We start from the raw sequence: 22,503 nt of genomic DNA on the forward strand, positions 1-22,503 counted from the left end.
AGAGCATGGCTACCTCCCCAGTGGAAGGACAGCTGGCACTGAAAGAGCAGTGGGAGAGTTCTCCCCAGGGGCTGACCATTCCCCCTCAGTCCGCATTGCTGAGGCAGTTCACTATCATAGGACTGATTGTGGGAGCTTGCTGTGCTGAGGTGGTTGGAACGTTCCCAAGGGAGTGGAAAGGCCTTGGAGAAGTATTTTCTTCCATAACTTATGGAAGTGAATGTGACAGTTCACGGGGACATTACCATGTAGAGAGACAACATTGAAAAAAAAGGAGGGAAAAGGGACGGTGACTGAGGCTGTTTCAAGATTTTAATGCGGTCAAGCATCTTCGAGGATTAGAGCAACAAATGAGGGGCTGGGGGAGCTCAACAGGCTGGGCAGCGTCTATGGAGGGAAATGAACAGTTGAGCTTTCACGTCAAGACCCTCTATCCGAGGGGAGATAACCAGTGTCAAAGGAGGCGAGGGGCAGGGCTGCTGCGAGGTGAGGAGGGGTGATAGGCAGATGGAGGAGGGAAGAGTGGCGATGGTGGGAGGCAGTAGATGGAGGGCTACAGATGGTGGAATCTGACAGAGCATGGAGCCAAGTGCGGGGGGAGGGGACCAGTGGGAGGGGTGTGGGTGATGGACTGATGGCGTGGGTAGAGGGGGGGAAAGAAAACAGGGTGATGGGGGGTCAGGGGGCTGGATGGGGTGTTGGGGGAACTGGGTAGATCAGAAGGCGAGAATGGGGACAGAGAAGGAGCAGGTTACCTGAAACTGGAGAATTCAATGTTCCTGCCGTCGGGTTGTACCTACCCAGAGAGAATACGAGATGCTGTTCCCCTCAAAGGACGGCACAGGAAAGTTATCAAACAGACCAGACACAGAGCTACGAGGAGTCGGGGAAAGGTGACCAATAGCTCGGACAGAGATATTTGTTTAACGTGCATTTTAAAGGAGAGCGAGGCATGGGGAGAGAATTCCAGAGCTTGGGATCACGGCGAAGGGACAGACGCCAGTGGTGGATGGAAATCAGGGGATTGGCAGCGGAGGAAGGTGGTGATCTGGGAGAGATCTTGGAGGTGGGGAGGGAGTCTGGGAACGGCTGCTCACAGGTCACAGAGACCACAGGGGAAGAGAGGCTTCCTCTTTTCAACATTCTGCATGGCTGTACTCGTGCTTTTATTTAACCACTTCCTTTCTACGTCAGGCACCAAGAGAGCTCCTTCCTCACACACACCTGCCGAGATCCTGCTCAACCCCAGTGTATGTCAACTCGTGACACAGAGCTCACTAATCTGTTCACTCTGCTCCTTCTGGGAACTGAAATATTGACGGGTTGTGGGTGGGAGGAATCATTGGGATGTTACAGAACAAGAAAGAGGCATTCTTCGTTTGTTCATGCCCGTTTACATTTGGGGGAAAATAGGGCATCTCCGTGGTCAGATTCTGCTCTAACTCCATCTATAAGTTTGCAGTTGATACCGCTGTAGTGGGCCATATCTCAAATAATGATGAGTCGGAGTACAGGAAGGAGATGGAGAGCTTAGTGACATGGTGTTATGACAACAACCTTTCCCCCAATGTCAGCAGAACAAAAGAGCTGGTCATTGACTTCAGAAGGGGGCGGTGTACACGGTCCTGTCTACATTGACGGTCCTGAGGTCGAGAGGGTCGGGAGGTTCAAGTTCCTAGGAGTGAACGTCACCAACAGCCTGTCCTGGTCCAACCACGGAGACCCCACGGTCCGAGACAGCTCACCAGTGCCTCTGCTTCCTCAGGAGGCTAAAGGAATTTGACATGTCCCCTTTGACGCTCACCAATTTTTATGGACGCATCATAGAAAGCATCCTATCCGGATGCATCATGGCTTGGTATGGCAACTGCCTCTGCCCGGGAGAAAGAAATGCAAGAAAATGCAGAGGATCGTGGACACAGCTCAGCACATCATGGAAACCAGCCTCCCCTCCATCAACCCCGTCTATCCTTCTCGCTGCCTCGGTAAAGCAGCCAGCATTATCAAGACCCCACCCACCCCAGACATTCTTTCTTCTCCCTCTCCCATTGGGCAGAAGATACAAATGCCTGAAAGCACATACCACCAGGCCTCAAGGACAGCTTCTATCCCACTGTTATAAGACTATTAAACGGTTCCCTAGTACAATAGATGGACTCTTGACCTCACAATCTGCCTTGTTATGGCCTTACACCTTATTGTCTACCTGCACTGCACTTCCTCTGTAGCTGTGACACTTTACTCTGCATTCTGTATTGTACCTTGTACTACCTCGATGCACTGTGTAATGAACTGATCTGTATGAACGGTAGGCAAGACAAGTTTTTTCACTGTAACCTCAGTACAAGTGACAATAATATTTCCAATTCCATTACATGATCTACAATTCCCACACTACTTTAGTCACCAATATCAAGACACAAGGCCAGACAACGTAGAGGAAGTGTGAGAGTCATAGAGATACAGCATGGTATCAGGCCCTTCAGCCCATCGTGCCACCATCAACCATCCATTTACACTGATCCTACATTAGTCACACTTTATTCTCCACACATTCTCATCAACCCCACATTCTACCACTCACACTAGGGGGCATTTTACAGTGGACAATTAACCCACCGACCCCGCACGTTGTTGGGATGTGGGAGGAAACCGGAGCACCTGGGGGAAACCCACGTGGTCACAGGGAGAACGTGCAAACTCCACACAGACAGCGCCCGAGGATGGGGATGAACAGGTCTCTGGCATCGAGGTAGTGACTCTATTAGCACCACCATGCTGCCCTTTATCCAACCCAATTGAAATATTTCCTCTTACTGTCCAGGACACAGTCCAGCTCCTGTGGCGCCCACCAGTCCTGGAAGGCCTCCTGTGAGCGAGGGACACCCGGACAACGGACGTATCCTCGGAAGAGGGGCAGGAAGTCGGCTCGGGAGGAACCGCGACAGCCCGCTGTCTGGACCTGTGAATGGCCACCTTGGCCAGGCCCAGGAGCAGACCAACAAGCAGGTATCCCCACTGACTCCGTCCCCCTCCGCACCAGGTGCTCAAAGATAAGGAGAGCACAGCCAGAAACTTGAGCAGCCCCTACCAAATATGCAAACAGGGACTGCAATGTTTCACACCTCCTCATACATGTGGAACACCTACTCCTCCAGGCAGAGAAAAGGCAGGATGCCTGGAAGTCCATGAACCAATGCAGTGTACCTGTTATGCGGCACCGCTCTGTACAACACTCTCCTCCCCAGGTCTCAGTGTAAAGAGGGAGGACTCCTGTGCAGAGAGACCTTCACTGAGTACCCTCCCCACCATGACCTGTCTGGATGCCACAGCGAGGACGTGGAGAGTGCACAGGAGGAGCCCCAAGAGGAAATGCCTCCCCGTGGTGTGGGAGGGCACAGAAGACTCAAGTTGTGGGGAACCAGCTCACGGAGAGGGCTTCGGGGCCTGGGTCCAATGAGCAACTCCCGCCGAGCGGCAGACAGCCCAGTTGGGATCGTCCACACACTTGAGCTCCCTTAGCGCTGCTGTGATGGGACTTCTTGTATGTCTGGCACAGGGGCCGGCTCCTCGACGGCTCGACCAGACGGGACTTCCGTTCAAGCACCTCCCTCTCCTGCTGCTCAGTCTCAGTCCCCACCACTTGGTCAACCTCCTTGGGATACTCCAGACAGAAGAGGCAGGTGTGAGACTTGCCCACATCCCACCATGGCCTCAAGGAGGGCAAGCCCAACTTCTCCACCCTCCTCCCTACCCACTCCCCACCCACCCTGAGAACAAACAATGCTGCTATCAATGGAGCTCAAGAGAGCAAACACTTCACGAAAGAAGTGTTAGCACTGTGCTGAGCCTCGGGGTGAACATGTTCACAAAATACAATGGGACACCAGCCAGATGCACAGCAAGGTGGAGCAAGCAACGCAACACAGACTCCTTCACCTCCAGAATCTACAGCTGAAGATGGGGACATGAGGCACTGCAGATGCTGGAATCTGGAGAAAAAACAAAAAAGGAGCTGCTGGAGGAACGCAGCGGGTCAGGCAGCATCTGTGGAGGGAGATGGATTGTCCATGTTCTGGGTTCAGACCCTACAACCGGACTGGCTGCTGGTCTAGATGAAGGGTCTTTACCCGAAATCTCGACTTGTCCATTTCCCTCCACAGATCTCTGACTTAAATATCAGGGCAACAAGTTAGCCACCCAACTGGAAATCAAACTCAGGTGATTCATCGAGACCCCCAACTCCCCCTCCACTCTAAGGGCCAGGTGGCTTTATTTCCTGGAACAGTGTGGGTTTCCTGCAGGGATCTCACCTTATATCTCCCTTCCCCGAGGACCAAGAGACTGTGAAATCTGCGGACCCTCTATTGTTGGTGTCGAGGCTAGACATGGTGACCTTCATGTCAGGAATACTGTAAGTCCCCTTCCCGACACCCTGTGGGGAGGGGAGCACAATTACCCCGGGCTGCCAGTGTAGAAAAGGGTGGCCTGGCTGAAGGAACAGCTCTTGCAGAGGTACCCTACCTCATGGGTGTGGCAGGGCTCTGCAGCCGAGGCCCAGAAGACGTGACGGGCCGTCCCTTGGAAGCAGAGGCTGGAAATTCCTATCAGTGTCCTCCCTCCCTCCCCAGGCACATGCACAGCTGGCTTTGGGAGCAGAGGGCATGGCCGAGGCTGCTCTCCCAACAACAGAGAGGGGTTGGGTTGACCCCCAAACTTGCCTCCCCCGATGGTGGGGGAGGGGGAGCTCACTGGGAATGACGGGCAGGACATTCGATATTACAACCTCCAGGAGGTCCATCAGTAGGGAGGTCCCACCCCCAGTGAGCCCTTGCTCAGGGCCAGCGATCCACTGCCCACCTGCTCTCCAGAGAGCCTTAGAGTCACACAGCACGGAAACAACTAATCCATGGTCACCAAGGTCCCCATCTAAGCCAGTCCCATTTGTGTTTGGCCCATATCCCTCTAAACCGTTCCTCGCCATGTACCTCTCCAAGTGTATTTTAAATGTTGTTATTGCACCTTCCTCTGGCAGCTTGTTCCATATACCCACCATCCTCTATGTGAAAAATTGCCCCTCCAGTTCCTACTGAATCTCTCCCCTCTCACTTTAAACCCATGCCCTCGAGTTCTTGATTCCCCCAACCCCAGGAAAAAGACGGAGTGCATTCACCCTATCTATGCCCCTCATGATTTTATGCATCTCCAACAGGTCACCCCCTCAGTCTCCCATGCTCCAAGGAAGAAAGTCCTAGCCTGCCCAACCTTTCCCTGTAACCCAGTCCCTCGAGTCCCGGCAACATCCTCGTAAATCTTTCCTGCACTTTCCAGCTTAATGGCATCTTTCCCATAGCAGGGTGACCAAAACTGAGCACAATACTCCAAGTGCAGCCTCAACAACATCTTGTAGAACTGCAACATAACCTCCTAACTTCCACACTCAGTACCCTGATTGATGAAGGGCAGTGTGCCAAAAAGCCTTCTTCACCACCCTCTCTACCTGTGACACTGTCACAGAAAGAGGAATTGCAAAAACAGCCCTTTAGTGATTGGATGCCTGTGACCAGTGGTGTCCCACAAGCGTCAGTGCTGGGACCCTTGCTGTTTGTAGTGTACAAGAGTGACTTGGATGTGGGTGTAGGAGACATGATCAGTGAGTCCGTGGAATGCATGAAGATTGGCGGAGTAATTGACAGTGTGGAAGGTGGTCAGGCTACAGAGGGATATCGATGTATTGGTGAAATAGGCTGACAAACGGCAGATGGAGTTGAATCCAGACAAATGAGAGGTGATGCATTTTGGAAACGTGAATGATGCCAGAATGTACACCATGAATGGGTCTTGGGGAGCATTGAGGAACAGAGGGACCTCGGGGTACAAGTCCAAAGATCCTTGAAGGCGGCAACACAAGTAGATAATGTGGATAGGAAGGCATATGGGGTACTGGCCTTCATTAGTCAAGGCACTGAGGACAGGTTATGCCCCAACTTTATAAAACCTTCAGCCGGAGCCCTGTGTGCAGTTCTGGTCACCACACTGTAGGAAGGCTGTGACGGCACTGGAGAGGCTGCAGAGAAGCTTCACCAGCACGTTGCTGGGGATGGAATAGTTCAGTTATGAGGATAGACTGGACAGGCTGGGTCTGTTCTCCCTGGAATGGAGGAGGTTAAGAGGGGACTTGAATGAGGTATATATATGAGGGATAGAGTAAATTGCAGGAAACTTAGAGGTGTATAAGATGATGAGAGGCATTGATCGTGTGGATAGGCAGAGGCTTTTTCCCAGGGCTGAAATGGTTGCCACAAGAGGACACAGGTTTAAGGTGCTGGGGAGTAGGTACAGAGGAGATGTCAGGGGTAAGTTTTTTACTCAGAGAGTGGCGACTGCGTGGAACAGGCTGCCAGCAACGGTGGTGGAGGCGGATACGACAGGGTCTTTTAAGAGACTTTTGGATAGGTACATGGAGCTTAGAAAAATAGTGGGCTATGGGTAAGCCTAGTAATTTCTAAGGTAGGGACATGTTCGGCACAGCTTTGTGGGCCGAAGGGCCTGAATTGTGCTGTAGGTTTCCTATGTTCTATATCAGAGGTGGATAAAACTAGGACACAGATTTAGGGTAAGGAAGAAAGAGATTTAGAGGGGATCTGAGACAGACCTTCACCCAGAGAGTGGTAAGTACCTGGAATGCACTGCCTGAGAGTGGTTGGAGCTCAGTCACTGACAGCACTTGAGAAATGTTCAGATGAGCACTTGACCAGGTGCTGGGAGATGGGATTAATACAGAAGTGTACCCACTGGTCAGCATGGGCAAGTTGGGCTGAATGGCCTCTTTCCTCGCTGTGCGATTCCGTGAGCTTCAGACTTTGTACATTTCAGAGGCCATGACAATGGTTTAACCCAGACATTGCTTTAACCCAGCTATCACTAATGGGGCAGACGATTGATGCAAGGGTTTTAAGGGCCACAGGACTGGCTGCTGCAACCACACATCCTAATGAGAGGATGGAGAATAAATGCCCCCAGTTGAAATATTATAGAGGGGAAAAAACATTATACAAGTAAAGGGTTCAGGAACGTGGGGTGGGAGAGGGAGAGGAAGGCCAAGGATGATGGTTGGAGGAATTGCACAGCCCAACGGTGGAACTGGTATTGGTTTATTGTCACTTGTACAGAGGTACAGTGAAAAACTTGTCTTGCATACCGTTCGTACAGATCAGTTCATTACACAGTGCTTCAAGGCAGTACAGAGTAAAAACAATACAGAATGTAAAGTGTCACAGCTACAGAGGATCTTCAGCTGAGGGAGGCGGTCTCACCCAGTTCCGCTGAAATCTGCCTAGCCCTTAACGAATTGTACAGAGACAAACCTTTCCTCCCTCCTACCCAGGCAGCCCCTGACCTAGGCCAGGCAATCAGGGTGGGGAGGGAGTCTACCTGCCTGCAAGATGAAACTACAGGGTCATCACCACAGGATATTGCAGCCTCCCCCAAATGCAGACAGTCGCCAACCTCTCAGATGCACAAAAGCTTTCTTCTTCAGGCTGGGGAAAGCTCCTCCTCTCCTCTTTCATGCTAAGTCAGTGGAGAATATATGTTTTCTCTCTCTCTCTCTGCTCAATTCCTCTCAGCTCCAGGCACTGACTGGAGTCAGGTGCTCCCATTCAAGCAATCAAAACGGCACTGTGCCTGCCCGGGAGTTTTGGGAGAGTGTGCAGGGAGATTCATTCTGTGTCTGACCCTGGGTGTGATGGGATGGTGTAGAGGGAGCTTCACTCTGTGTCTGACCCCGGGAGTGTGTGATGGGACGGTGTAGAGGGAGCTTCACTCTGTGTCTGACCCCGGGAGTGTGTGATGGGACGGTGCGGAGGGAGCTTCACTCTGTGTCTGACCCCAGGAGTGTGTGATGGGATGGTGCGGAGGGAGCTTCACTCTGTGTCTGACCCCGGGAGTGTGTGATGGGATGGTGTAGAGGGAGCTTCACTCTGTGTTCTTTAGTTTTACCTACCTCCAACGTGGGCAAAAGTTTCCTACATTCTGCCCGATCTATATCATTATTTTACATTCCTCAATCACATCCCCTCTCAACCTCCTCCCCTCCGAGGAGAACAGACCCAGCTTCTCCAGTCTTTACTCCTAACTGAATGATTCCATCCCAGGCAACATCCTGGTGACTCTACAGCGTTATCACATCCTTCCTACAGCACGGTGACCAAAACTGCATGCAGGACTCCAGCCAAGGTCTGAGCAAGGTTTCACAAAGTTGGAACATTATCTCCCTACTGCTGCAGTTGGTGCCCCAATCTGTGGAGGTGAACTCCAAGGTCCCTCTGCTCCCCAATACGCCACCGTTCAAGGTGTATGTCCGAGCCTCATTAGTACTTCCAAAATGCATCACCTCACAGTTGTCTGGATTAAACTCCATCTGCCATTTTTTGGTAATTGGTAAATTATTGTCATGTGTGCCAAGGTGCAGGGAAGATCTTTTCTTCGCATGCCATCCATACACAAGTACAGAAGGAAAAAGAAACAGAATGCAGAATAGAGCGTTACAGTTACAGAGAGAGTGCAATGCAGGCAGACAAATAAAGTGCAAGGGCCACTAAGAGGTAGATTGGGGGATCAAGAGTTCAGCTTTATTATGTAAGAGGTCTGTTCAAGAGTCTTATAACAGTGGGATAGAAGCTGTCCTTGAGCCTGGTGTACATGTTCTGAAGCTTTCGTATCTTCTGCCCGATGGAAGGGGGGAGAAGAGAGAATGTTCGGGGTGGGTGGGGTCTTTGATTCTGTTGGCTGCTTTCCCAAGGCAGCGGGAAGTGTGGACAGAGTCAAAGGCGGGGAGTCTGGTTTTCGTGATAGACTGGGCTGTGATCACAACTCTCTGCATTTTCTTGTGGTCTCGGGCAGAATAGTTGCCGTACCAACTCGTGATGTATCTGGATAGGGTGCTTTCTGGGTCTGTGCGCAGGCACGGTAGAGGGCAGGCACAGTAGTGTAGCGGTCAGTGTAACATTATTATAGCGCCAGGTTCAATTCCGGCTGCTGTCTGTAAGGAGTTTGTATGTTCTTCCCGTGTCTGTGTGGGTTTCCTCCGGGTCCTCCGGTTTCCTCCCACATTCCAAAAGACATACGGGTTAGGAAGTTCTGGGCATGCTATGTTGGCACTGGAAGCATGGCAACACTTGCGGGATGCCCCCAGGACACTCTACGCAAAAAGATGCATTTCACTGTGTGTTTCAATGTACATGTGACTAATAAAGATAGCTTATCTTACCATGTCTTGTCTTATCTGTAAAAATGAGTGGATGTCACTGGGGACATGCTGAATTTCTTTAGCCTCCTGAGCCCATTTCACCAACACATTGCTTTCTTTCTGCAGCCTAGGACCACCTTCCACACTATCAATGACTCTGCCGGTCTTTGAGCCATCCGAGAATTCACTGATCATGCAAGTCACTCTTGTACACTACAAACAGCACCGACCCTCGTGGGACACCACTGGTCACAGGCATCCAATCACTAAAGGGTCAGACACAGAGTGAAACTCCCTCTGCACCGTCCCATCACACACTCCCGGGGTCAGACACAGGGTGAAGCTGCCTCTACACTGTCCCATCACACACTTCCGGGGTCAGACACAGAGTGAAGCTGCCTCTACACCGTCCCGTCACCAAGCTCCAGGGGTGGATGGGGAAGTGGTGATGGAAGGGGGTGGGGCCAGTGGGTATCTTCCTAAGGGAAGGGGTCCAGAGCAGGACAAGGGTGTAGTGGAGGCCAGACGGCCAGCTTGAATGAAGAGGGAGGCAGACATTTATCCAGGAGAAAGGAAAATTCTGTTGACCACATTTCAGGGGTCCCACTGACCAATGCTGATGGATCCCTTTACTTACCAAATTCCTGCAGGTACTAGGGTTAGGGCAAGGATGGAGGGTGAGGTTGCTGGCTGAATGCGAGGTGTTTGGGACTTGGGGGAAGAGGGAGATCATTTGGCCTCTCAAGCTGGTACTAGCCCACAGAGATAGAACATGGCTGAGTGGAATATTTACTCCCTCTAGGCTGAGGTGATCCTGGGAGATTTAAATTCTGGTAAGCGTTTGATGAAGAGGGGTTGGATCTGGGGGAGACGAGGACCACTTTACGCTGCCACCACAGTCGAAGAGCCCTCCCTGTCAGCTCCGACAAGAGCCCAGGGATGGCACTGGCATCTTTTGGGCCGTGGCACCTGATTCACTTCCTCTCCGACCCATCACTGTGGCCCAGGAGGATCCGCGAGGCAGCACCCAGCCGATCAGCCGGGCTTTGACACTGCTCCCGGCATCACCAAATCAGCCATGGGTCCCAGACCAGTTGGACCAGCCACTGGAGGCACTGGCACGCTCCCCGATCAACACTGCCCGGCAACAGTCACATCAATCGAGCACCGATTCTCCACACCGCTGAGAATCCCCACCAATCAAACACTGAGTTACCTCACCCAGCAACAGCCATACCAATCAAACACTGATAATTCCCACCAATCAAATCCTGAGTTGCCTCGCCCAGCAACAGCCATACCAATCAAACACTGATAATTCCCACCAATCAAATCCCGAGTTGCCTCGCCCAGCAACAGCCATTCCAATCAAACACTGATTTACCACACCGCTGATAATTCCCACCAATCAAATCCCGAGTTGCCTCGCCCAGCAACAGCCATTCCAATCAAACACTGATTTACCACACCGCTGATAATTCCCACCAATCAAATCCCGAGTTGCCTCGCCCAGCAACAGCCATTCCAATCAAACACTGATTTACCACACCGCTGATAATCCCTACTAATTGAACACCAAATCGCTGTACCGGTGATATTCTGAACCAAGGAATTGCCGTTAAACCGCCCAGCAACAGCTGCATCAAACACCGATATTCCACACCAATCGAACACCCGGCAACAGCCTTACGAATGGAACACAGAGATGCCACACTAGTGATATTCCGCGCCAATCAAATCCCAAGTCACCTCACCTGGCAACAGCCACACTAATCAAGTACAGAGTTGCCTCACCATCGACGGTCCACACCAATCGAACACCAAGTCATGGACCCGGCAACAGCCACATTAATCAAACGCTGATAATCCCCACCAGTCAAACGCTGAGTTACCTCGCCTGGCAACAGCCACACCAATCAAACACCGCTTCACCAAATCGCTGATAATCCCCACCAATCAAACACTGAGTTACCTTGCCTGGCAACAGCCACACCAATCAAACACCGATTCACCACACCGACGATATTCCCCACCAATCGAACACCAAGTTACTGCACCCGGCAACAGGTGTACGAATCGAACACAGAGGCGCCACACCGTCGACGGTCCGCGTCAGTCGAGCACCGAGTCACCGGGCCCAGCAACACCCGGACCAATCAAACACTGATCCCCATACCAGTGATGTTCTGATCCAATCCAACATCGAGTTACCCCACCTAGCAACAGCCGCACTAATCAAACACCGAGTCACCTACCCCGTGACGATCCGCACCATTTGGCCGAGATGTTCTGCACCCAATTGAGCAACAATTCGCCGCGCCTGGCAACAGCTGCACCAATCGAATGCCAGTCTACCAGGTCTGGCAACAGCCATATTAATCAAGCACCGAGTCACTACAGTCTGTGACAAAAATCACACAGAGATCCGCCCAGCAACAGCCCACGCCAATTGATTACCGATCCACGGCTAAACAAACCCAAACTAATTCTGCCCATTAACGTGTGCGCCAACTAAATCACCGATTCAGCACAGCAGTGACATCTGCACCAACCGAGCCCAGATCATCGACACCTAGCATCCGCCGTAAGATTAGAGCACAGGAAATAGGAGTAGGCCATTCAGCCCTTCATACCGGTTCTAATGCAGGCAAAAGGGATGAATGTAGATGGGTAGAAAGGTTAGCATGGATATGGTGGGCCAAAAGCCCTGTCTCTGAGCCGTACAACTCTTTGGCAATATTCCAGTTGCAGTCTCATCAAGACCCTACATAATTGGAACAAGATCTCTACTCTTGTACTCAAATCATTTCCAAATAAAAGGCCAACGTCCCTTTTATCTTCAGTATTGCTCTCTATTCCACATGTTAACTCTCAGTGATTTGTGGCCCCAATCCCTCTGGACAATGTCACTTCAATCACTTGCCATTTAAAAACACTCCATTTTTCTATTTTTGCCTAACACCCCTCCCATTTTCCCACATTATATTTCACATCCTGCCACATCCCTAGAGCATTCACTCAGCCTGTCAGTATCTCCCCAAGGAACTTCTCTGCCTCCTTTTCACATGCCCGCACTGCCACACAGCTTTACATCATAGTCCAGCTTGGATATACAAGACGATCTGCTCCTCCACAACATAGATTGTGAACAGCTGAAGCCTCAACACCAACTCCTGTTCTAACAACACCCCAACCAGAAAATGACTATTCATTTTGTTTCTTGCCGACTAACCGATTCTCAATCCACACCTCTATTTAACCCCTAATCCCATGTGCTCCTGTAGTACATAATAATCTGTGTGGATCCTTATAGAAAGCCATCCCAATACATCACATCCACTGGATCACCCTTATCTATTCTACTAGTTGCAACCTCAAAACACTAACAGATTTATCAAACATTGTTCAGTTTATTATTATTGTCTCATGTACCGAGGCACAATGAAAAACTTGTCTTGCGTACCGTCCGTACAGATCAATTCATTACAACAGTGCATTGAGGTAGTACAAGGTAAAACAATAACAGATTGCAGAATAAAGTGTTACAGTACAGATAGACAGTAAAGTGCAAGGTCACGTTGAGGTAGATTGTGAAGTAAAGAGTCCACTGTCAGCGTGAATTCATGCCGATTCCTCCCAATTCTATTTTATAATTTTCTAAGTGTGCTGTTATGCCTCATGGTGACATCACTTTGCAAACCATATCTCTTGAGCATCCAGCCCCCTGCTGTGGGCCAGAAGCCTGTGGTCTGTAGTCAATACTCTTTGTTTATAAAGCTAACAAAATGTAAATTTCAAGCAGTAATGAGTAAGAACTGGTTCTCATTTCAATTAATGTTTGCTATGTTCACATAATTCCATAACTCCCGAATCCCTAACACCATTACTGCTGCCTTAATAACAAATTCCGGCCATTTCTTTTGTGAATCTCTGGCTGACTGGTTGATAGTTCCATGTTTCTCGAACACTAGGTCACATTTGCTTCTTTCTAATCTGTTCTGGAATCTATGAAATTTTGGGAAGTGACAACTAGTGCATCCACCATCTCACCCACCTTTCCAAACCTTAGGATGCAGATCATCAGATCCCGGGGATTTATTGGCTTTTGGCCCCAGGAATACTACACGAGTGCTAATTCCTCATTCACTGTAGGCGTGTAGTTCATCAGCATTTCTGGGAGGCTTTCTTCCATGCAACTTTTATGTCATTTTCCATGTAATCTTTATGTCTTGCACCGTACTGCTGCCGCAAAACAACAAATTCCATGACGTATATCAGTAATAATAAACCCGATTCTGATGAAAACACAAAATATTTTAATAATTTATCTGCCATTTCTTTATTTCCCAGTATGATTCCACCCGTCTCAATCTGTAAGGACCCAAAATGAACTTTTGCTAATCTTTTACTTATCACCTACCTGTAAAAGCTCTTACAAATTGTTTTAACACGTCTTACTTGATTACTCAAACTCTCCCTTTCATTATCAATGTCTTGATTTGCCTTTGCTGAGTTCTGAAATCTCTGTGGCTGCAACCTTTGGCCAACATTTTCCTTTGATCTACAACAATCTTTAATTTCTCTTGTGGGATACTTCTCACACTGGGGTTTGGGTCTTAAAAGGCATAATTATTTCTTGTAAACCACGAATTAATTTGTCAAATGGTAGCCTCTCTTGTTTACTGTCATACTTTCAATGTAATTTTGCAATCTATCCTAGCCAACCCCTGCTTCATAACTTTATAGATTGGTTTGTTTAAATTTAAGAACTCTGGTTTCAAAAGCCAAGTCACTTTCAATTGTTATATAAAATTCTATCATATTATGATCACTCTTCCCCACTCTGCCTGAACCAAATAATTAATCCTTCCTTATTGCAGATTAATAGCCAATCCTCCCAATGGATCCTCAGCGTACTGATCTAGAAAACCATCCCTCATGCACACTATAAATTTTGACTCCAAACAGTACTCAGTACTTGTTTGCTTTGTTCAACCTACTAACACATTACCACAAATTTGTCATTTAATTTACAAATTTAGAAATGTTTTCGATAACATCTTTGACTTCTTGAGTTACATGTCTTTGATCTGCAAGGCTATTTTTGACTATAACAAATAGCACAATTCTATGCATAGGAGCACAGTAGACAGAAAGACCAACAATGTATTTTGCCCAGCATTTGGAAGAGGGAGAAGGGGGAGAGTGGGGGGGGGGGGGGGGGGAGAGCGAGGAGGGGATAAGGGGGGTAATGAGAAGGGGGGGTGGAAGGAGAGGACAGGGGGTGGAAGGAGGGGGAGAGGGGAGTGAGGGGGAAATAGCAGGAGGGAAGCAGGGGTCAGAGATTGAGGGAGGGACGGAGAGGGGAGGGAAGGGGGAATCGTATTTCTAAGGGAACGGGAGCCGGTCCTGTTCCAGAGCGCTGGGACGATGAGGAGCAAGATGCTCCCAGAGAACAGGGGACCCACCCCCCGGATCCCCGCGGTGAGACTGCAGACCGTCTCCAGGGCCCAGTCTTCACTGGTCCAACCCACAGGCGGTCGGTGGAAGAGGCCAGTGACCAGGCAGGGGAAAAATGTCTCCATAATTTGGAGCCATTTACAACTGCAGGACCTCAAGGTAGCTTCACACGGTCGGACTGACCCCAAACACAGCTGTGATGGTAACCTTGGTGACGGGTTTGGGAATGGCAAGATCCCACAATGAGCGACAAGATGAAGCACTCGCTGCGGGTGACTCCGAGTGGCTCGGACATCAGCTGGAACCGGAGGGAACAGCGGCCAGGGGTCCGTCCACAGACAGCGGGCACCCCCTGGTTTGACGCACGGCTTCGCCAACACAGCTGAAGCCCCTTTTAGCACTGCCCCAGGAGTGAAACCAAATCTCAGCCGGGCACAAGACACAGGCACGGGAGCACATTCGGTCTGGATTGGGAGACTTGGAACTGCGTCCACCACTGGGAACGGAGTTGGAAGGATGTGGAGGCTCCGGAGAGGGTACAGAAGAGGTTCACCAGGATGCTGCCTGGATTAGAGAGCATGTGCTACAAGGAGAGTTTGGGTCATTTTCTCTGGAGCGGTGGAGGCTGAGGGGAGGCCTGATAGAAGTTTATAAAATTATGAGAGGCGTAGATGGATGAAACCAGCAGTACCTTTTTCTCAGGATCAAAATGTCTGATACTTGGAGGGCATGAATTTAAGATGTGCAGGGGTTAAGTTCAAAGGAGCAACACATGCAAAGTGCTGCAGGAACTCAGCAGGTCAGGCAGCATCTAGGGAGGGAAGATGGTGTTGGTATTGGTTTATTATTGTCACTTGTACCGAGGTCCAGTGAAAAACTTGTCTTACAAACCGATCGTACAGGTCAATTCATTACACAGTGCAGTTACATTGGGTCAGTACAGAGTGCATTGAGGTAGTACAGGTAAAAACAATAACAGTACAGAGTAAAGTATCACAGCTGCAGAGAAAGTGCAGTGCAATAAGGTGCAAGGTCACAACAAGGTAGATCGTGAGGTCAGAGTCCATCTCATCGTATAAGGGAACCGTTCAATAGTCTTATCACAGTGGGGTAGAACCTGTCCTTAAGCCTGGTGGTACGTGCCCTCAGGCTCCTGTATCTTCGAGCCGATGGAAGAGGGGAGAAGAGAGAATGACCCGGGTGGGTGGGGTCTTTGATTATGCTGGCTGCTACACCAAGACAGCGAGAGGTAAAGACAAGAGTCCAAGGAGGGGAGGCTGGTGTCCGTGATGCGCTGGGCTGTGGCCACAACTCTCTGCAGCTTCTTGTGGTCCCGGGCAGAGCAGTTGCCGTACCAAGCCGTGATACATCCAGATAGGATGCTTTCTATGGTGCATCGGTAAAAGTTGGTGAGAGTCAAAGGGGACCCTTCCCCAGGACTGGAAAGAAAGAGGGCAGAAGCCTTAATAAAAGGGTGGGGGGGAGGGGGGAGGAGCACAAGCTGGCAAGTGGTCGGTAAATTCAGGTGGGGGGGGGGGCAGGCTGGGAGGTGACAGTGGAAGAGGGCTGAAGAAGATGGAATCTGATAGGAGAGGATGGGGGACCCTGGAATAAAGGGAAAGAGGTGGGGAACGGTGGGGGGGGGGGGGGCGGGGGGAAGGTGTGGGTGAGGGGAAAGAGAAGGGGTAATGGGGCCAGAGGGACGGGAAATCAAAGGGGGTGGGAACAGGGGGAGCGGTTACCGGAAGTGGGAGAAGGCGGCGTTGATGCCGTCAGGTTGGAGACTGCCCAGGTGGAATACGAGGCGTGGCTCCTCTAATCTGCATTTAGCCTCAACCAGGGGCAGTGGACAGACATGTCCGTGCGGGAATGGCAAATGGAATTAAAATGGCTGGCCGCCGGGAGATCCTGGCTCCGGGAGCACCGGATGCAATAAATGACTCCCTCGGATTCACGGGTGAAGAGCTGCCTCACGTGGAAGGACTGTCTGGGGCCCTGAGTAGTGGTGAGGGAGGAGGTGTAGGGGCCAGTGTAGCACTTGGTGCGGTTGCAGGGATAAGTGCCGTGAGTGGGATCGGTGGGGAGGGACGAGTGGACAAAGGGGGTTACGGACAGTGAAATCCCTGCGGAGAGGGGAGAGGGAGGTGTGCCTGGCGGTGGGATCCCGTTGGAGACGGCAGAAGCTGTGGAGAATGATGTGTTGGATGTGGAGGCTCGTGGGGTGGTAGGTGAGGACAAGGGGAACCCTGTCCCTGTTATGGCTGGGGGGGGGGAGCGGTGGGGAATGGGGTGAGGGCAGACGTACAGGAAATGGAGGAGGTGGAGGTGAAGGTTACATTGATGGCGGTAGAGGGGAAACCTTGTTTTCTAAAAAAAAAGGACATCCTGGAGTGGAAAGCCTCATCATGGGAACAGATGCGGCGGAGGCAGAGGAACTGGGAGAAGGGGATGGTGTCCTTGCAAGTGACTGGGTGGGAAGAGGTGTAGTCAAGTTAATGTGGGATTCAGTGGGTTTGTAGAAGATGTCTGTGGTTAATCTGTCTCCGGAGATGGAAACAGATCCAGAAAGGGGAGAGAGGTGTCGAGGACGGACCGAGTGAATCCAAGGGCTGAGTGGAAGTTGGGGGCGAAGTTGATGCAATTGATGAGCTCAGCACGGGTGCAGGAAGCAGCCCCAGTGCAATCGTGCATGTAGCGGAGAGTAAAGAGCACTAAATGTTACACCGGCCCCGACACCTCCTTCCTCACCACCACTCAGGGCCCCTGCCCTTCACCTGTGGGTCTATCGGTGTTATTTATTGCATCCGCAGCAGCCTCCCCTACGTCGGGGAGACCTGACACAGATCGGGCGACCGCTCCGTCCGCCGCAGCAGCCAGGATCTCCCGGCGGCCAGCCACTTCAATTCCACTTCCCATTCCCACGGCCTCGCCTGCTTCCAAATCAAGGCCAGACACAGATTAGAGGAACAACACCTCATATTCTGCCTTGGGAGTCTCCAACCTGACAGCATCAACAACGATTTCTCTAACCTCTGGTAACCGCTCCCCCCATTTCCCCCCCCCTTTGGTTTTCCCTTATCCCTCTGGCCCCTTTACCCCTTCTCTTTCCCCTCCCTGCCCTCACAACCTGCCCCTCACCCACACCTCCCTCCCCCTGGTTCCCCATCTCCTTCCCTTTATTCCATGGTGCACCGTCCTCTGCTGTCAGATTCCATCTTCTTCAGCCCTTTGTCACTTCCACCCATCACCTCCTGGCTTCTCACATCATTCCCACTTCCTCCCGCCCACCCGGACTCACCTATCACCCACCAACTCCTGCTCCTCCCCCTCCCCCCACAGTCTGCCCTCTTCCTTTCCAGTCCTGATGAAGGGTCTCGGCCCGAGACGTCGACTGTTTATTTCCCTCCACAGACGCTGCCTGACCTGCTGAGTTCCTGCAGCACTTTGTGCTCCTCGCTCCAGATACCAGCATCTGCCGTTTCTCGTGTCTCCACTAAGTATAAGGGAGATGTGCGGGGCAAGTTTTTGTTTTTACACGGAGCGCGGTGGGTGCCTGGAACGGGCTGCCAGGGGTGGTGGTGGAGGCAGATACGATAGAGGGGTTTACGAGGTGTTAGATAGACACATGAATGTGCAGGAAATGGAGGGATATGGACCACGTGCGGGTAGAATGGATTAGTTGCCATCTTCTCACAGCTCCCATCGGGCAGGAGGTACAGAAGCCCGAAGTCCCACACTGCCAGGTTCAGGAACAGCGACTTCCCTTCAACCATTCGGTTCTTGAACCGACCGGCACAACCCCAATTACTACCCCAGTACAGCAACACTGGGACCACTTTGCACAGCGATGGACCTTGTTTTTATTCTAACTGTGTTCTTTCTTGTAAAAATTGTGTATAATTTATGTTTTTCTCATGAATGCTGCTTATCTGATGCTATGTGCCTGTGATGCTGCTGCAAGTAAGTTTTTCATTGCACCTGTGCACACATGGACTTGTGCAGATGACAGTAAACTCAACTTTGAGGTTAATTAGGCATCATTAATTAAGTCTGGCAGAACATTCTGGATGTAGGGCCTGTTCCTGTTATGTTCTATGTTCTACATTCAGATAAACATCTGACAGTGGATGTGGGAAGAATTATTTTCCGGGAGATTCAGGCCACGTCTGATATTGAAATAGGACACCAGATCTCTCCCAGATCTAACCCGGCTACCGAATCACACACAAGAGGTGGGAGCTGAAGCTCTCCTGGAGCTGGGAACCGGACGTCGAGCTGCCTCCAGATCGTGCTGGGAGCCGGACATCAGATCTGGGCTGAAAATACTTGTCCCCACACATCTCCTTTATACCTAATGGAGATGCAAGAGAGACTGCAGATGCTGGAAATCTGGAGCAAGGAATACAAAATGCCGGAAACTGGGAGCTGGATGTCGAACCATCCCCAGAGCAATTGGTAGATGCCAGAGGGCACATCTTGCCTGGACCCCAGACACAGATTCATGCTTGGAGACCAGACAGGGAATCTCCCCCCTCCCCACCGATCTGGGAGTCAGTGGCCAAACCACCCACACACCCAGGATTGTCACAGATGGAATTTTACACAGTCCCAATGTGTCACAGTTGGAATATTATTCATCTCCAACGTGAAACACAGTAGAAATCACAGCAGAGCAGATATCGCTTAACATATGGTATAATATCTCGGACGACCTGTCCTGGGCCCAGCATGTAGATGTGATCACAAGGAAGGCACGTCGGTGTCTTTACTTTCTTAGGGGGATAAGGAGGTTCAGCTTGTCACTGAACACTCTAACAAACTTCTATGGACGTACTGTTGAAAGTGTCCTGACTGGTTGCATCACGGTCTGGGACGGCAATTCGAATGCACAGGAAAGTGAGAAGCTGCGGAGAGCAGTAGACTCTGCCCAATACATCGCAGGCACCTCCCTCCCCACCACTGAGTATATGCATGAGGTGCTGTCTCAAGACATAAAATTATGAAATAAGGTAGACTGGCAGAAAGGGTAGGCAGAAACCTTCCTTATAAAAGGTGAATAAAACCAGAAGACATTGATTTAGGGTGAGGGGTAAGAGATTTGGAGGGGATTTGAGGGGTCTTTCTTCACCAGAGAATGGGGAGTACCTGGAATGCATGGCCCCAGAGGGAGTGGCAGAAGCAGAGTTGCTAACACCATTTAAGAGGTGTCCAGATGAGCATTGAATCACTCAATGAAGGCTACAGGTCAAGTGCAGGAAGATGGGATTAATATGGATGGTTGCCCACTGGTCAGTGTGGGCCGAATGGCCTGTTTCCATGCTGTATTATTATCCGACTCTGAAAGGCGGCAACATCCATCATCAAAGATCCCCACCCTCTTACAGCTCCCATCGTGCAGGAGGTACAGAAGCCTGAAGTCCCACACCACCAGGTTCAGGAACAGCTACTTCCCTTCAACCATTCGGTTCTTGAACCAACCTGCACAACCCTAATCACCACCCCAGTACATCAACACTGGGACCACTTTGCACTGCGATGGACTTCATCTTTGTTCTGTGTTCTTCCTTGTAAAAAATGTGTATAATTGATGTTTTTTTATTCTTTTGTGAACGTTGTGCCTCTGATGCTCTGTGCCTGTGATGCTGCTGCAGGTAAGTTTTTCATTGCACCTGTGCACACATGGACTTGTGCATCTGACAATAAACTCGACTTTGACAGGGTTAATGAATGCACACAGTCTTTTTTCCCCCCAGGGAAAGGGAACCAACAACTGGAGGACACCAGTTTAAGGTGAGAGAGGAGAGATTTAAAAGGGACCTGAGGGGCAACTTCTCCACACAGAGGGTGGTGAGTATATGGAACGAGCTGCCAGAGGAAGCGGTGGAGGCAGGTACTATAACAATATTTAAAAGACACTTGGATAAGTACATGGATAGGAAAGGTTTAAAGGGATAAAGTCAAAGTCGAGTTTATTGTCAGATGCACAAGTCCATGTGTGCACAGGTGCAATGAAAAACTTCCTTGCAGCAGCATCACAGGCGCAGAGCATCAGATAAGCAGCATTCACAAGAAAAACACAAGTTAACAAGATATGCAAAATCGCGGGCAAATGGGACTGGCTTCGGTGGGCGCCTTGGTCGGCAGGGACGAGTTGGGCCGAAGGGCCTGTTCCCGTGCGTGTTGTCCCACTCCCACGGTTCACGTTACCGATGGGATGGGGCTCAGCTGGAACGTGGTAAGCGAACAGTTTAGCCCAATTAGCACCGGGAACACATTAGGCTGAGACTTGTGAACTGGCGAACGAGTCATAAACACCCCCCTACTACTTAATGCCCGCCCTGCACGACATTCTTGTGCACAGATCAGGAAGGTCTGGGAGGAAACGAGATGCTCTCTCCTCTGTAAACAAGAACCCGGACAGCTGGAAACTTTGCGTCGGCAGAACACAACACAATGATAATCCTATCCACTTTCCTCCGGCTGCGCGGCGCCTTTAAGAGCCGCAGTGCCGCTGGCCAGACAGAAGGGGGAATAAATAAATACCAATTAAAATTGCAACCGATCCCCTTATCGATATTAATCGATACCGGAGCAGGCTGCAAGAACAGGGGGGCATTAAAAGATTTACATCACGTTATAAAATCACAATGCAATGAGTTCAATAAAGCGTAAATCTCCTACTAACTGACATCCCGCACATACAATGTCAACCTGATATTGCAAATCATTCGGAAAAGCTTTACACTGCAGAGTTACCAAAAAAAAAGGCAATGTTACCGAAACCGCATTAAACCGAGAATGCAATGTTAATAAATCTCCCATCGGATGCTAAAAATATATATTTTTTAAAAATCAATTAAATAATCATATAGCCAAAAAAATCAACTCAGTAATTGTTCAGTTGCTTTAAAAGCGGTGCACATATTTGGAAGGACAAAGAGGAGTTGTTATTTTTTTTGGAAGGGGTGGTCCTGGATACATTGTAACCCAGGGCTGTGACATTGTAGACAAACAAACAGCGAATACTGGATACAGAAATAAAGGCGATACATTTCCAACTCGCTCCACTCTCCTGCGTACAAACACTGGGTCCTGTGGGGCGGATGCGACCCCTTACCTCACTGTCCTTGTGCGGGATTCGGGTCCATCCCCTGATCCCTGCTTCTCTCTCCCCCTCTCCGCTGCTGCTCACGGGCCCAGACACCAGCCATGTGACACTTGGCTCAGTTAAAGCAGCCGAGCCGCACACTCTCCCCTTCCTCAGTCCAGCTCTCGCATCACTCCTGCCCCCACCCTCTCCATCTCTCCCCCACCCCCGTGTTCTCTCTTTCACCCCATCACAGTGCGCGTCTTTCGTTTTTATTCAACCCCTCTCCTCTCCCCAGTGTCCCCACGACCCCCACCGCCTCTCTCCCCAGTGTCCCCACGACCCCCACCGCCTCTCTCCCCTGTGTCCCCACGACCCCCACCGCCTCTCTCCCCATTTTATATTAAATTCCACTTTCTAAGCATTTCGCTGCAGGTTTTGAGAGGCAAAAGGAATAAAAACATTCGTGTTGTCGCTTCGGAAATTCTTGCGCCTAATCACTTATTACCACAACCCCCCACCCTCTCCCCCCACCGCTTCAACCCCGTCCTCCATCCCCCCTCCCCTCAAATTTACCACCCCTGCGTCTTCCCCACCCCTTCTCCCCCTCTGCACTCCCTCACCTCGTCTCCTCTCTTTCCCCAACCCTCCTCCCTCTCTACACCCCACACCCCTCTCCCCCACCTCCCCTCCCCTCACTCCCTCT

The 22,503-nt window shown here is 50.6% G+C and overlaps 1 protein-coding gene across 1 annotated transcript in view; it reads right to left on the reverse strand.

The window, feature by feature from the left end:
• The window catches only part of zmp:0000001168 (signal-induced proliferation-associated 1-like protein 2), an 85,439-nt gene extending 63,475 nt beyond the window's left edge, over positions 1-21,964 (reverse strand). Inside the window, exon 1 of the mRNA XM_052044981.1 lies at positions 21,828-21,964. The gene's annotated coding sequence lies outside the window, so the exon portion shown is untranslated. The remainder of the gene's footprint in view (positions 1-21,827) is intronic.
• Between the last annotated feature and the right edge of the window lie 539 nt (positions 21,965-22,503).

Source organism: Pristis pectinata, chromosome 38, assembly GCF_009764475.1.
Source record: "Pristis pectinata isolate sPriPec2 chromosome 38, sPriPec2.1.pri, whole genome shotgun sequence".
Lineage (NCBI taxonomy): Eukaryota > Metazoa > Chordata > Chondrichthyes > Rhinopristiformes > Pristidae > Pristis > Pristis pectinata.